We start from the raw sequence: 16,651 nt of genomic DNA, 5'->3' as shown, positions 1-16,651 counted from the left end.
TTTTTCATGGTCAATGCTGATTCATTGTGTGCTGTTCCTGCTTCTGTATCAGCAGTTTGTCAGTCTGCTCATTCTTCTGCTCTCGCAGCCATCAGCATTTTCTCCAGACTTTGTGTTTTTCTCAACATTGCCTTTCAGAATCTTTTAGAAGACACATCATCGATGACTCTGAGGCACATGGCTTCTTAGTCAGTGAAGTCACAGAACTTGCAATGTTTAATGTGTGCATCTTGTCTTTCAACAAACTCATCCATTTTTTCACCAACCTGTTGTGCTTGGTTGAAGATGTGCCTTTCACAATCGGCATTCAGCATTGGATTAAAATTGGCTTTGAGGGCTTCTTTTAATTTTCAATACGATCTTGCATCAGTCTGTGAAACTTTGTATTGCACTTCTTTCACTCCAACCCCTGCAAGGGTTTTTAAATATTTGATGACCTTCTTGTCATCTTCTTCATCTACTGCATCTATGAAGTCATCAAAAATTTCGATCCATGCATCCCACCTGGCACCAATGTTCTGCTTCTTAGAAGTGTTGAAAGGCGGTGGTGGCTTCCAGGAACACATCTGCATTGTATTATGCGCTCCCTTTTGCTGCCATTGTGTTGGCATGTCCTGTTCAGGTGATTGCGGTGCCAGCTGGCTCCAGACACTCTCGCAAGCAGCAGCCTTGTGTCCAACCATGGGTCTCAGTATGCTTCGATCTCCCATGATGGTGAGCAAGTTCTGTTTCCTGTACCTTGTTGATGTTATCATTATTTCTTGCTTTGTCTGACTAATTGTGCTATATTCGGGGAGCGCCGCAGCATGTCCGTCGACCACCTCAGTGGTGGGTTTTATGGGCACCTGAATATGCTCTTCTGCATCACCTTCAATATCTTCTGTGGCCGTGTATGGGCTGGAGCAGGGCTTTGACTCCACTTCATTGCATTGAGTCTGGGCATATGTGGCACACACAAGCAGTTTGTCTTTCACTGACAGTTTGCAAAGGTACAGCAGTCTTGTTTTCTCTGGCACATATCCCCTACACATCGCCAGTTGTAACGTCTTTCCCAGCCCTGGACCATTCAACTAGATTATGCCACATGGGAGCTGCGATTAAGCATTACTTTATTCTCCAGCATTCAATGCACACTACGCATTACATCATACTTCCCATAATCACACGCTAACCACATATCATGAGGCTCACATTCAGGGTCCACCCCAGACCACGAGGGTCCTAGTGCGTGTAAAATCAGTGTGCTACAAATGGCACATATCTACCATGAAAGCCCCTTTTCATTGGCTTCAAGTTTTTTAAAGACCATTTCTTTTTAGGTAGTGTATACAATGCATTTTCCAATTTCCAGCTTGTTTTGTATCAGTACAGAGAATTAATCTTTGCCAAAAGCTCACCGATGCTTTTGCTGAATTTGGTTGTTCTTAACTTTTATTTAGTTTTGTTCTGAGACAGGTAGTCATGCTAGCCATCCTTGCATCTTGCATATCACTGCTCCATAGTCTATTGCACCACAAGGAGTATTTACTGGGTTATTGATGGCAGAAGTAGATGACGAAAACTTGACGATACTTGTGAAAAATGCGCACAACGGTCCACATCTCTCTTGTTTCTAAGGCCTACGTGTGAGTGTGTTTCCTGCTTCCTAAGAAGCACCAGCAGTGACCAGGGAGAACAGTGGGACTTAGGTAGCCATCTGGTAAACTTTTAATCAGGCCCCTAGCACATGGTCCTAGTTTTCCACAGGTGGAAAAAATGAATGCCTAAGGCTTGCTCAAGGAAGGTAGGTCATCTGTGCAGTTCAGAAGCATGCCTCTAGAGCTTCTTCCCATGACAAAGGCACAACTGTGTATAACTGTCATCAAACATTAACTCTTCAGTACACCTCTGGACCTATGATACTCTGCCAGGAAGAAGGACTTTTGTGCTGCTACAAGGACTGTTTTCTGTTGGACTGCTGCTCCAAAGGAACTGCTGCCTGCTGTGCTGACCTGTTGCCCTTCTGAATGGGGAAGAAGAACTAGACCAGCAACTTCATCTTGAATCCCAGGATCTCAGATTGACTCAAAGGGTTGGTCTGCTGCCCTCCTGATCTGAGCCTTAGGGACATATAAAGCTCCCCAACCAGCTCCTGGACCCAGCTGCAGTGCGTTCCTGACCCCCAAGTGACTCCTCTCAGTTCCTGGACCCTTTAAGTGGTTCACAAGATCTTGAAATCAAGCTTTTGGGGTCTTTGTGACCACAAATGGGCCCATTCGCAACGAAAGTCAAAGCGTGTCACCACTAACCTGTCTCTTTGCACAACAGCAGTGGCAGCCCATGGGGGACTGCCAACGTGAAGCTCCAGCCTGCCAGCCTGCTACGCTCGGCCTGCTCTTTGCACCACGATGACTGCCGCCTGTGACACTCTCCTTGCGACCCTCTCTAATGCAACGGGAATCTAGGCACAAAACCTGAGAAAGTAAGCCTTCAGCGAGGCTAATCTCGAACTGTATACAACCTGCGGTAGGCCTGAAATTTTGACTGTGCCCAGTCTAGAATGACCAGATAGCCGCAGTTGGCTCTTTCTGCTTCTAGGAGCTATTTTAAAATGTATTCTTTAAAAAATTATAACTATTGTTCTATTGATTGTATTTTTGTCATATTGGTCTTGTGTGGTGTTTACACTGGTTTACTGTTTGAAGTGTTGCACAAATATTTTACACATTGTGTGCCAAGCTACCAGGGGGTTGAGCACAGGTTAATTTGGGGTTTGCTTGTGCCTTACCCTGAATAGTATTGTTTTTACTTGTTAACCAGGACTCACACCCCAGTCAATCTGTAACCCAATTCTTAACAAATTCTTACTCATGCTTCCGTCCTTGGAAGCAAGACTGGGTGCAGGGTAGCCACCACAGACCTCAGGGGCTGTGAGGTTCCCCTACGGCTCCCTAATATAGAGTGGCTTTGGGTACCAGCGAGGGACCTGGCACCCATTTAACAAAAAAAGGAGTGGAAAAAAAAACAATTGTGGTGGGGGGCAGGTTTTCAACTAAATAGCTTCATGCTAAAAAAGAATCCCAGAATTCTCTGGGGTGCTGAAAACGTTTTTAATACTGAGGGGCATATTCACAAGAAACTATCGCCGAGTCAACGGCACTTTATCGCAGCCAAATTTGGGATAAAGCTATCGCCCCATTCACAAGCTGGTGTTAACAGCCCACAGCACCAGTTTACCCGTGATAGCAGCTGCAAAACACATCGCCACAGAGGCCACCCACAACTATCGCTAATGAGATGCAGAGTGGGCGTTCCCGTGCCAAAAGCCGTGACAACATCACACCTCAACATTCTCAACGACCAGACAGAACCGCGATGAAAACACAAAACAGGCGATAAGGCACGTTAGCACCAGGAAATCTACACCTGCTCTGACCTGGTGTAAAGTTGGACGGCAGCCTGCACAACAAAAGGGAGCACAGCCCAGAGCCACATCGAAAGGGCAACATATGCCATGGAGCCACCCATCATGCGACCAGGACACCCAAGAGGGCCACAACACCCACCGACACCACCCCAGCACCACAACCCACACCCGGAACACCCCCCCCCCCCACCCGGACCACCACAGACGCAGTGCAGACAAAGAGAGCGGACCCCCAGGAAGCATACCAGCCTCACAGACCCAACCTCTGACAATGTCACCGTCCACCACAGGCTGAAAGGGACAACCATCCCACGCATCCTGACCATCATCGCCCAACAGGCCTACGGCACCAACACAGCAGACAACCAACATCCCACCCCACACCAAGATGCTGGCTTGGCTGCACCAGTTGGCCCCTGGCACCACCCAACCAACACCCACCAGAGTCGGAGGAGTCTCACTGCCAGCCACATCCAAGTCCCTCACATCTGTCCTGGACATCACCATCACCCTGGTACCCCAGTCCCCATATGTCCAAAACAATGCGCAGGTCCCGCTGGAGACCAAGCAAGGACCATACGCCACAGCAGGATGCACGCACGTGTTGGTCGTAATCCACAGCACACATGTCCCACCTGTGCCCCTTGGTGACACAGCACACAATCACCGCAACAGAAAGCACATGTCCCACCCCAATGTGCAGGCAACAACAGAACACCGTCGACCCTCCAGCAATGTCGCCTTCAAATACACAGCCAGTGTGCATGATTCCTACATCCTCCGACAGTCTATCAGCAACCAGCGTCCCCAGGATGGCACCAAGGGAAATGCACAACCCCTTGGCAAGTTCAAAATGAACACCCCACTCACCTCAACTCCACAACCATGCAAATCACAAATCTGGCAATGCACACGTCACAAAATCACAACCAACATGCACAACATGCCCACCCACCAGACACAACAGAACAACTCACAATGGTTACCTGGCCAAGCTGTGAACATGAGCATCAACGGCATGGCACCGCAGCCACACAACAGCCGAATGTGGGTAGAGGTGGCAAACAGGCATGTGTGAAGGATGCAGTAGTACCATGATTGGGAAAGTACACAATGCCAAGAGTGGCGGAGATGTGCTGGACAGACCGCAGTATGCAGCACACACCCATATTCATGGCAACATACACCTCTGGTGAATGGAGTGTAGTGGACAGTGGATGCAACCATGTCACCACAGCCAGTGGGGGACCTTGCGGAAATCTTGCCTGTTACGCCCCCACTAAGCGTGACCAGAGTGGGATGGCCCGGCGTACGCCACGCCAGCGTAGGGGTGTGAATAAAAAGCACGTAGTCCTGGGCGTGGTCCTCTTCCAGAAAGCCCAATGTCTCTGCCAGGGTGGCGCCTATCACCCCGCCATGAGGCCGATGCCGTCCTCTAGAGCGGAGTTGCCTGTGACGCTGTGCGGCTGCCGGACCCCAGCATGCTGGACCACAAACCCGTCAGGCCCGCTCCTGCACAGCCAGGCCTCACTGATCACCTGCCGACACCGGCGTGTGTCAAGGAGGGCCCACCACTTTCCGGCGCAAGCTCCAGGCCTGAGTCCCGCGACCTTGGCAGCCTCCTCAGACCATCACGGCCTCCACGACACGGACCCGCTTTAGTCCTTTTTCGTTGACGTACTCTACTGCCGCCTCAGGCCTACTCCTCTGCCCAGTAGGTCCCATGTGAAAAACTGTGTCCTGAGTCATGAATGGCAGTGACCCCAAATCTGGGTCAGCGGCATTAGCACCAGGCCCCACCCGATCAGTGAGGCATAGTTCCATATGGGCTTCTTGCGACTCGTGGTGCCACTAACCCTGTTCAACGCCAGCCGGCAACACGTGGTGCCACTAACCCTGTTCAACGCCAGCCAGCGACACCTGGTGCCACTAACCCTGTTCAGCACCAGCCGGTGACACCTGGTTCCACTAACCCTGTTCAACACCAGCCAGCGCCACCTGGTGCCACTAACCCTGTTCAAAGCCAGCCAGCGACACCTGGTGCCACTGAACCTGAACTACGCAGGCCGGTGGGGCCATCCAACCTATGCCGGTGACACTCGATGAATGGCCCGTGCTGACCGCTGCCTCAGGCCTACACCACGGTCAGGTAGGTCACACATTTGGAACTGAGTCTTGATCACACCATGGCAGTGAACACCATTTAAGGCATAGTACAAGTCACTATACTAACTTCGATGTGGTGCCAACAAGTCTGTGCATGGCATCACAACCACACATGTCTGTGGCCCTACGCGGACTACTGCCCTCGGCCTACGCTGCACATGAGTGGGTCACCGACTTGGAACTGAACATCGGTTATTCAAAAGGCAGAATACATGTCGTCACATGCACGGAGAGGCATAAGAGGATGACGCATTGCAGTCCGGAGGGAACAAGATCATCATTACGGAGGTGATCGAACACTACCGGCAACTGCCCTTGTGTCACTAACTCTGTGCCTCGCCAGCCAACGACACGTGGCTGTGGGCCACTGCTGACCGCTGCCTCCGGCCTACACTGCGGTCCAGTAGGTCACAGACTCTTCATTTTGCAATGGCTGAGTTCATATCAGCGTACCGGCATCATCGCAGACAGCATCCCCTCTCAGCCCAGGTGTCACTAAGTCTTTTCCCCGACAATCATGGACACTCTCTGGTCAAACTTTGGTGGCGTATGAGTCTATGGACTAGGGGGCAGTTTTCATCCTTATGTAGCTGATACCAAATTGGTGGTGGCAACAACGCTGTCGCATTCCACTCCTCCATTTGCTGCTTCCGGAAAAAATCAAACCTTTCGGCGGCATGCCCTGGAGGACTTCTTCCACTGTCCCCCGAAACCCTCCGCAACATACACCTCGGACATTGATGGTGACCCGCTCAGGTTGCAGAGCCCATCTGACAGCACCGCAAGTCACCGTCACATGGCTGGGTGCCTGTGCTGGCCGCTGTGCATCCGGGGCCAATAACTCTGTGCTTGTCAGGTCCGAGACCCCTTCTTCTGAGATATTGGATGGCCCCTGAAGCCTTGGCCTTGGGGTCTGAACGCCATTTCACTGTGGCCCTGCACTGTATGCAGCCTCTGGGCCCAACAGCATCCCACCAGGGCTCACACACCAAATCGAGTCCTGACCGGCCCGGACATGGCATCACTGCAGGAGGCACAAGCCACTACTGCAAGGACCATCACCAACCACCATCTGCCAGAGTTGATACGGTGGTCCTGACAGACCTACGGAGTTGCTCAGACCTGTCGTGGATGCCATCATCGGCCTGATACCCTGCTCAGCAATACAGGTACCAGTGACTCAGTGCACCGCAAGCCATTGTCCATTAGTGATTGAGTTTTGTGCTGTGGAGATGTTGGGCAGCTATGTCACCTCATGCAGTGGGGAAGACCTGGGAATATGATAGGGAAGATGTGTCAAGTGTGCATACGGGAGATGGCACAGACAATCGGAGGGCAGGAGGCAACATCCCCAAAGCAAGAATGCAGACTGGAGGTGGTAGTCAAGCCACACACCCGGAACCATTACTGGGTATTGCGCTGTGGACTGCGGATGCAACTGTCACCTCAGGCAGTGTGGGAGACCTGGGACGTTGATGAGGAAGTTGATGCAGGTGTAACACACCCCACTGCATCAGCATCAGGACTAATCCGAAGGGACACAATCCTAGCAATTACTTCACATGAGCGCGCTCATCTCTAGTGTCCCTACCTCAGTGCACTGCAACTCACGAAACCTCCTGACTGAATATTGGTGGACCTCTGTCCTTACTCCGGCTCCCACCATGTTTATGTGCAGTTGACTCTGTTATGCATGTGTTTTCTGTTTCCGTTGCACTGGTGTCCAATGTTCAAGTTGTTGCCAGCACCAAGCACTCCGTGTGGACTGGCTTACACTCAACCCACTCACATCCAGCACAGGCGTCACTGTACATTTGGCCCTGCCAATAAAGGGGCCGGGCACACGGGTCCGTAGCCAGTTCGACATGATATCTGTGTGTGTCCCGGTGGTCTTGTTGTATGCATGAGGTCCCTGGGCCCTAGGACATTACAGTGTGCTGTGTACATCAGATACAGACATGTCACCGCAGGTAGCGGGTTGGAGCTTGGAAATGTAGCTATGTCGTCACCCACTCAATTCATAAGGGGAATGGCCAGGGCCGTTATATGCAGGGCAACGTGAGTGTGTGACTGAGCGTGGTTGTGTACTGTGAATGTGCATCTGCATGTGTCTCTATGGCAGTGTGGGTCTCCATTGTGGGGTGTAGGTGGTCCCTGAAGGGTAATAGACACCAACGTATGTGATCTAGTTTGCCTTCCATGGGTTGGGATCCCACCCACACCTGTGCTGCCACCTCCTTTTGGTGTGCTGACACATGGCATTGGGTTGCCATGTGTGGGTGGGTAAAGTGTCGTGGGCCAGCTGTACTTGCGTGTGCTTCCTGCTGTGTGGTCTGTTGCAGGGGCTGTGTTCTCCTCTAAGTAGCTTGTCTGCCCTGGTCCTGGTGGTGGTTTGCGTGGGATATCCATGGGCTGTTGTAGGGCGTCTGTGTCGAAGGTGTGGTGGTCCTCTCCGGCATCACAGATGTGTTGTCTTCAGAGTTCTGCTGGAGGAGATGTGTACCCCTCTGCAATGTTAAGGGGAGATGCATTTTGACATTGTGTTGACATGTTTGTTGGCACATTGTTCTGGTTTACATGCAGACTGTTTGGCAATGTACATTGTGACTGTTTGTGAGGTGCTGGATTCTTCTGCGGGACAGTGTAGATTTGGACTACATGACGGATGTGAGGTCGTACGCGTACATTTCCATTTCACAGTTTCCTTCTCTGTCAGATATAGTAAGCATGTTTCTGTGCATGTGCAGAGCCGGTTGTGTCCTCTGTTCTGCAGTGTCGGCTATGGCCATTGTACCACGTTGTCATCGATGTGGGTGTGCTGTTCTTGCTATGTGTGTGTGCTGCAGTGTGCCAAGGGGATGTGAGACATGATCCTGGGTAATTGTGGGTGTGCAGTGTGCTACGCCTCGTTGTGCAGGTGTGTCATTGTGCCCATCTCCCCCCGGCCACCCAGTCCCTGTCTGTTACTTTCCCTGTTGATGTTGTCAGGTCCTCTCGAGATGTGTCCGTACTCCCTACTCCTTGCACCGTCTCCACACTGATGGTTGTGGCATGGGTTTCCTCCAGCTCCTCCTGTGGCGCTGGACTGTCACCTCCTGTCGCCGTTGCTGCCTTCCTGTTGGCAGGGGGTTTGTACCTGGTTTAGGTTGTCACGTCCTGCCGGCACCTCATGGCCTCCTCCGTTGGCCTCCTCAACACTCCGGCTGCATTCATGGTAGTCTGCTTGTGGGTCATTTACTGGTAGTGTTCTGTCACCTCCGTGACGCTGGTTATGTTTTCCTGCAGTCTGCACCACGTCTTCCTCTCCCTTTTCTCCTTGGCCTTCCCCATGCCCGTTGTTCCTTGCTGGTGGCCTGTGGGGGTTGTGGGATTCACGTTGTCCTCTGCGCTGGGTCAGGGTGCATCCATGTTGCTCCGTGCTTAGGCTTGTATCTGGTGTGTTGTTTCTGTGGTTTTTATGGTGCATTTTCCCGCAAGACGCTTGGGATTTGCAGGCCTGTGCTTTGGGTGGTTTTCGCTACTTTTTGTGCCGCAATTGGCCTAATTGCATGAATTTCCGCGTTTCCTATTTTTGCGGCGTGTTGTTGATTTTGACGCTGTCATTTGACGCGTTATCTGGTGTCTATCGCATGGTACCGCCTTCTTGTGAATTCCACATTGACACAGGTTATTTTCCAGCGATGGGCTGCGAGATTGAAAGTTGCGTTACGCTACTCTTGCGGTAGTTATTGTAGTGAAGACAGGGTTCTGCTAGCACACATTGCTATGTTAGCATAAGCGTTTTAGAAGTTAAATACCATTTTGCCACTTTGCCGCTTTTACACAAGACACTACATGTAACTGTTATTGTAAGTTAAACTGCTTGCTTTTCTTCACATGAGAACGGACTGTTTTTCACATCCCTAGACTTACACCGCGACCTCAGTCTGTACACTGTGTGCAGAAGTCTTCAAGGTCAAATAACAATGTATGCTGTTGATTCAGGTTGATCGGCCCATGCTCTAGACACAAGACAAACACAGCTGCAAATATCTGAAACTCGGGTGCCTTTAATATTGCATTGCATGCATGATGCTGGCACTTGGAGAAAACCTGTCCATCTACAGAGAGCGTTGCTGAACCTGTGATGTGATTCACCTCAGCTGATCTTGGAGGTATGGGGTACCCCGTTCAAACCTAGAGACCTTCTGTTATTGTAAAACTAGCCCCTAGCCACCGGAGGGTGGTACACAAGGTGCTATAGGACCTATTTCCACTGTCATTATAACATGATTTCTCCCTTTGTGTTTTATGGAATTGTAACAATGCTGATTGTTTTACTTCTAATCATTTGCCTACTTATGTTAGCCAAAATACTGCATCTTAGAGCACGTCATTAAAAATAAACATTTTAAACTTTTCTGTGTCTCTGATTACTCACGTTGTGGACTTGTATGAGAATAAAAACGAAAGAGTGTTCTTGATTCCCACTATTCCTGAGAGTACCCTAAGTCGCTTGTTCTGGGTTGTCTAATAATTAGTAGCTTCGCTGTAGTACGGAGAACGAGTGAGACACTTATGTTAGTCGGATAGGAGTTCTGGATACTGAGGTGAGTTTTTTGGTACACCACAATTCACTGAGGTCCTGGTTTCCTGTGCATAGTTCTGTGCATGAGCAGAATCCCCGCAACATGGCACACCTAACGTTTGGTCTTATATTCGAGACACTTTAGTAGTAGTGCTTATATTTGTCCACAACACCCTCACTTCTGTTTCCGGTTGACAGACGTGACAGATTAACCTACCTATATAGATGAATTATAGGCTCATTCAAGCTTGATAATTACAAAGGTTTGCATTTTGAATTGCTACCCTTTTTGTGCTAAATTTCATGTAGATTGTTTTTCTTCACTGTGTCCTTATGGGTGATATTAATTTAGCACCGCATAGTGGCGGAGCGCTCCGGCGTCATTTGACGCAGTTTGGGGTGCCCGATGATGGTATGTGTAATCTTTGTGGTGAGTGCTGATGCAGTGTTCCCCTTTGAGCTTTTCTACTCCTGGGTTACGTTTCCTGCGGTGAATACGGATGATGATACATTCCGTTCTTACACTCCCACCGCGATACTTGCGAATTACACACCATATAGGACACAGGAGATTCTGATTTCGGCATGGCAGCATCATATTTGGTTTAATGGCGCCCTCCCTCATGCCGTAACTCCGGTTCGGTTAGGTCCCTTGTCTATCCCTGGGGCCACATGGCCAATATTGGCCGGGTTCACACCACATCCACGTTATTTGCAAGCCCCAGTGGACGACGTACTTCAGCTACATACCGCCATGATAGCGGTGCACAGGGCTTTAGTGCAATACGTCACTCACAGCCTCCAGGTGGGGGCACCTGGTGTTGCGACGCAACCAGTTGGACCGGCCAGGATTTCTATTAGTCCCGTCATGGCTAATTTGGTAATGGGCAAGCGCCCCCAGAATAAGGACGATATGCCTTATTGGCTTGCTGAGAAATTTGACCAGCTGGAAGCAGTACTTCCTAATACGACTCCTGTAGAAAAGCACAGGATTCTCACAATAAGTTTGCAGAAAGACTTAGTATCCGAGGTAACGGATTGTGAGAACTGGTGTAAAATATTTGCAGCAGTCTATCCGAAGTGCTTCGGCACACCGTCTATGACTGTCCAGCCCTCCGTGATCATGCGTGTTCAGGATGAGCATGGTCCGGAGGCGGCGGTCGAGTTGGGAATGAGGCTTGTCGGAGTGGTTGACGTAGTTGCTGATCTCATCCTTGCTAACATCAAGGGAGATGCGGTTAACTTTCAAGTGTCAAATGAGTTACGCCACGTCGCCGACGCCAATAAACACCGGCAGTTACCAAAGATTATTGCGGAGGCTTACAAGACCATTGGCCGCAATAGTTTGGGTGTTAAGCCTTTTGCTGAAATAGCAGCTCAACCTCAAACTCAGACGACTAAGTCTACTAAAGATGACCGTCCAGTTTTTCCTAAACAAAATTGGAAAAATAAAAAGCAGGGGAAGCAGCAACAGAAACAAGGGTCACGTCCTGCATCACTGATACCAGTGTCTACTGAACGCACACATGAGTTGAGCGATCGCGCAAGAATTAGGTCTCCTGATAGATTTCAGGTTCCTGATCAACGTTCTCCTCGTTCTTCACAGGAAACATCGGTCTCACAAGCCGGTGGAGGAGAACGCGGCAGAGGTCGGGGTGCCCCGCAAGGACGTGAGCAGCCCCACCCGGCTGATGGTAAAGGCAAGCAGGACGACTTTCCACTTTAAAGCCCTCAGTTTCAGAAAAAGAAAGCTGCTGCATTAACCGCAAGGTATGCCACAGATAGTGAGAACACAGCTTCGGAACCAGACATGGGCGCTGACGCTGCTAGACAGTGCAGCGGAGGTTACAATAGTGTGGCAAGCACTGCGTCCGTATCTGAAGGCGACATCAACTGACACGTTCATCACAGTAAAAACTGCTGACACTAGAGTGTCTCTCCCTGACAGACTATATGAAATAGTCATTCTAATTGAAGGTGACATACAGCGCGCAATAAAAGGGATTTTTTGGGAAAATCTGACCTCAACATATGACATTTTGTTAGCGGAGGCGGACTGGCCCCCACCTTTTGTTTTGGCTGCTCCAAGAGGGGAGGAGGTAATACTCCCTAGTTTTGCACACACTGTGCCCAAGGAGCAGGTGCAGAACTTTGCAGAAGAGTGGGCTCAGGTGCTTACACCGGCTTTGTACCGTACTCAAGTCGGTTGGGATAAACTTTCGCCTAGCCATGAGATTCCATTGCGGTCTATGCCACAGCCACTATCCCAATATCCCATGCGGCGAGAGCGAAAGCTCCAGTTGCGGAAATCCTTGAAAAATTGAATATCAAGGTGTAATTGAAACGTGTGTCGTCCATGAATAATCCTCTTTTCACTGTAACCAACCTGATGGGTCGTACCGCCTAGTTTTGGATTATCGGCATTTGAACTCTCATTGTTTATGTTTATGTTTATGTTTGTTTATTTATATAGCGCATATATACCGGCAGGTCTCTTAGCGCTTGACAGAAGGAGATTGCATCAAAGAAGGTACGGACAATCCTTGTAGCGAGCACAGCTAAAGAGTATCTTCAAATAGCAGGGTTTTTAGCAGCTTTCGGAACGGAAACAGACCCGGTTCTTTACGCAAAGAATCAGGTAATTGGTTCCAAAGTCGTGGCAAAACAACTGAGAAGGCTCGGCCACCCTTGGTGGCCAGATTACTCCGAGGGCAGGCTAGCTGGAAGGCCTCTGTAGAGCGAAGTACGCGCCCTGGCACGTATTTAGCTAGGCGATCCCGAATGTAGCCAGGGGCATGGACGTAGAGGGTTTTATGGGCGATGCACAGGCCCTTGAATTTTACACGCTGTCTGACGGGCAGCCAATGTAACTTGTGCAGCAAAGGGGATGCATGGGTCCTCCTAGGAAGGTTAAAAATCAGCCTGGCGACGTCATTCTGCACAACCTGTAGGCGGTTCATCAGTTTCAAAGGGAGTCCTAAGTAGAGTGCATTTCCATAATCAAGGCGCGATAACACAGTGGCTGAGACTATTGAATTTAAAGAGGAAACTGATAAGAGAGGGGCCAGTTTCCTCAGTTGTCTCAGGACGCCGGTGCAGGTGCCCACTACTGAGTGGACCTGATGACTCAAGGAAAGTTCTGAATCGATTTTAATTCCTAGACTTTTCACGACTGGTGACGGACATGGGGGGGCCCCAAGATCTTTGGGCCAAAACAGGCCACTCCAGAAGTTGTTTTTTGCTGGAATGACGAGGACCTCCGTCTTGTCAGGGTTAATTTTCAAAGAATTAACCGTCATCCAGTTCGTGGTGAATCGTAGGATGTTTTGAACAGTTTCTTGAGCTTGGGCCGAGTTGTCAATGCTCAGGATGAATTGAGTGTCATCTGCATAGTTGAACACTCGGCAGTCCAATTTGGATAGTGCAGTTACTAAGGGCTGCAGATATATATTGAAAAGCAGAGGGGACAAAGCCGAACCCTGGGGCACGCCACAGGGGATATCTCCCCTGTTTGAGGAGTAGCTGCCGAGTTGAACCCTTTGCGACCGTCCCGATAAAAAGGACTTTAGCCAGTTGTAGACAGCACCCCTAAATCCCAAATCCGCCAATCGAGTCAGTAGAATGGAATGGTTAACCGTGTTGAAAGCCGCGGAGAGATCTAAAAGTATCAGGGCGCTCGGGGCTCTGTTGTCAGCCTTTAATCTGAGGTCGTCGAGAACAGACAACATAACTAGCTCCGTGCTATGGTGGGCTCTGAAGCCAGCCTGGCGTGGATGGAGTAGCTCTGAATTTTCGAGGAAGCCGGATAAAGTTTTCAGGACATGCTGCTCCATGACCTTGGCTAAAAAAGGAAGTTGCGAAATAGGCCGGTAATTTTTCAATTGTCGGACGTGCACGGTACAGAATACCCACAGTTCAGCCCTGGTTGATAGTCTCGTGAGAAAAAGGTTTAAGACCACACTTGACATTTCCATTTAGTCATAACCTGTCCACTATTAGTAGTCAAAGGACAGCCTTTACTTCTGGCTGCAAACAAAAACAGTAAACAAAATTAGCCATGGGCTATAAAAACAGCCCGGGCATCTTTGTGGCACGTGTTGTCTCTCTATTAGAGAGCATCGACCCTGATGCGTACTCGTATGTTGATGATATTTATCTCACAGACGACGAATTATGGCCGCATCTGTGTCGCGTTGACCGCATCATTGTTATGGTTGTGGACTTCGGTTACAAATTTAACTTTGTAAAATCGCACATTGCAGAGTATACATTGTTGTTTCTGGGCTATAAGCTCAACAACGAAGGACGAGGTTTAGCACCTCACTTCCTGGAGAAATGCGAATGTTTGCGCGCTCCTACAACTCTGAAAAAACTACAATCTTTACTGGGTTTTTTTAATTTCGGACGTACTTACATTCCCAATTATGCCCAGCGTATCAAGCCGCTATATGCCTTGATACAACCTACTTTTACCAAATCTTGCTGGCTTCCTGAACATTCAGCTATACTGCAATCTTTACAGTCTGATATTTTTGAATCTAAATACTTACTGACACGTGACAACCACACAAACCTGGTAACAAGAATTGTGCCAGGCGCAGTGGGTTTCTCGTATTTGACATTTAATGAGGGAGACACAGTCCCTATAGCTTACAAGTCACACTTGTACACTTCGGCTGAAATGCGCTTTTCTTCTGTCGAAAAAGTTTTGACTGCAGTACAGATAGCGATTCTAAAAGAAAGAGCGCTGTCGCAGGGGAAACGCATGTTGGTTGTCATACCGTATCCTGCCCTTGAGGCAGTAACGAGAGCCAGTGTACCAAATTCTAAAGCTTTGCATCCTTGTTGGATGCAATGGGCCACTTCCTTGAAGTCTCCGGATGTCACGATTATCTTTGATTCCTCATTGCAAACACAGGAGTACTTACAGTATGAATTTGTTCATCCTGCTCCTCTGTCCATGCGCCTGCTTGAGGATTACCATTGTATCATTTACACTGACGGTTCGGCGCAACCGGCAACAGAATCTAAGCATGCTTATTCAGCGGCCTGCCCAATGGTGGTGGGTACCATGGTGAATGGCAAATTCAAGTCCGATGTCGTCCACACGCAGACATTAGGGGACTGTACTGCCCAATTGGCAGAGCTACGTGCTCTGTTGCTTGCACTAGAGTTTGCTGATCCCCGCGTGACTACTCTTATTGTAAGTGACTCATGCTACTGTGTACAGTCTTCCAATGAAAATGTATTCTTTTGGACTCAGAATGAATATCGTGATTCCAAAGGTAGCACAATCAAACATAAAATGCTTTGGGTTCGAGTTGCAGAACTTAAAGAGCATCTGCCTCTCGTGAATGTAATTCATACTCTTGGTCACCAGCGCGTAGGAGTACACGCTGTTGGTAACAGTTTAGCTGACAAAGCAGCGAAAACAGCAGTGGCAACATATCTAGTAGCAGCAGTTACAAGACCCAAAAGTAAGATTGATGATGACATCCTGGCAGCTATTGCTGCAACAGAGAAGGGAGGTAATTACCCTAAAGGTTTCCCTTCTAGATACTCTTATCATTTAAATCCTGATAAAGTTCCCTATGTGAGAATTAACGACGTTGGTGACAGATTGATTCCCAACGCGGACCGCAGACTTTCCTTGATAACAGCCGCTCATGAAGGTATGGCCTCGGCTCATGCAGGCATTTTAGCGACTGTCATTATCTTACAACAACGTTACTGGTGGCGTGGATTGTATAAACAGACTCGTGATTATGTCTTTACTTGTGACATCTGCCAGCAGATTAAGCCTTCGACTGCTGCGCGTCCACTACAAACACAGTTGTACATATCTAATAAACCACTTGGGTGTATTTATTTAGATCACTGCAGTCCTTTCTCCTCTGATACTGCGTATAAGTTCATCTTAGTTGCAGTGGATTCGTGCACACTCTTTCTATGGTCTTGGCCACAACGCAGCACTGATGCTCGAACTGTCATCAGGGATTTGTGTGTCTTTGTGGGAATTTTTGCATGTGGCACCCTCCATTCTGACCAGGGTCCAGCGTTTGCCTCTAAGGCATACAAGGAAGCCATGAGGTCTTTGGGGATGCAGGTCAAATTTTCTCTCCATACCGGCCTGAGGGCAATTCTGTTGTGGAGCGAATGAACCGTGACTTAAAGCAATCCTTGACAGCTAGGGTTTTAGGTACTGGCAGAAACTGGTTGGCCCATTTGCATTGCGTACAGCGTGCACTTAATAATCTCCCTAGAAGGTCTCTGGGTGGGCGGACCCCATACGAGATGCTCTTTGGCATAAAAATGTTTGTCCAGGACCTTGATGGTATAGACATGGTGCGTCGGCCGCACCCTTTGACGTAGATGATCATTCTGCTGTATTACAGATTCTACAAGAGACTCGAGATAGTCTTGCAAAGGAACACTTGTCCTGGACAACTGATGCTGCACTTCAGATTCCGGTAGTTGGCTGGCTACCGCGAATCGGAGACCTGGTCCTTGAG

The sequence above is a fragment of the Triturus cristatus genome, chromosome 5_2 (assembly GCF_964204655.1).
Source record: "Triturus cristatus chromosome 5_2, aTriCri1.1, whole genome shotgun sequence".
NCBI lineage: Eukaryota > Metazoa > Chordata > Amphibia > Caudata > Salamandridae > Triturus > Triturus cristatus.
The sequence above is the reverse complement of the archived record's forward strand: the minus strand, read 5'-3'. Positions refer to the sequence as shown.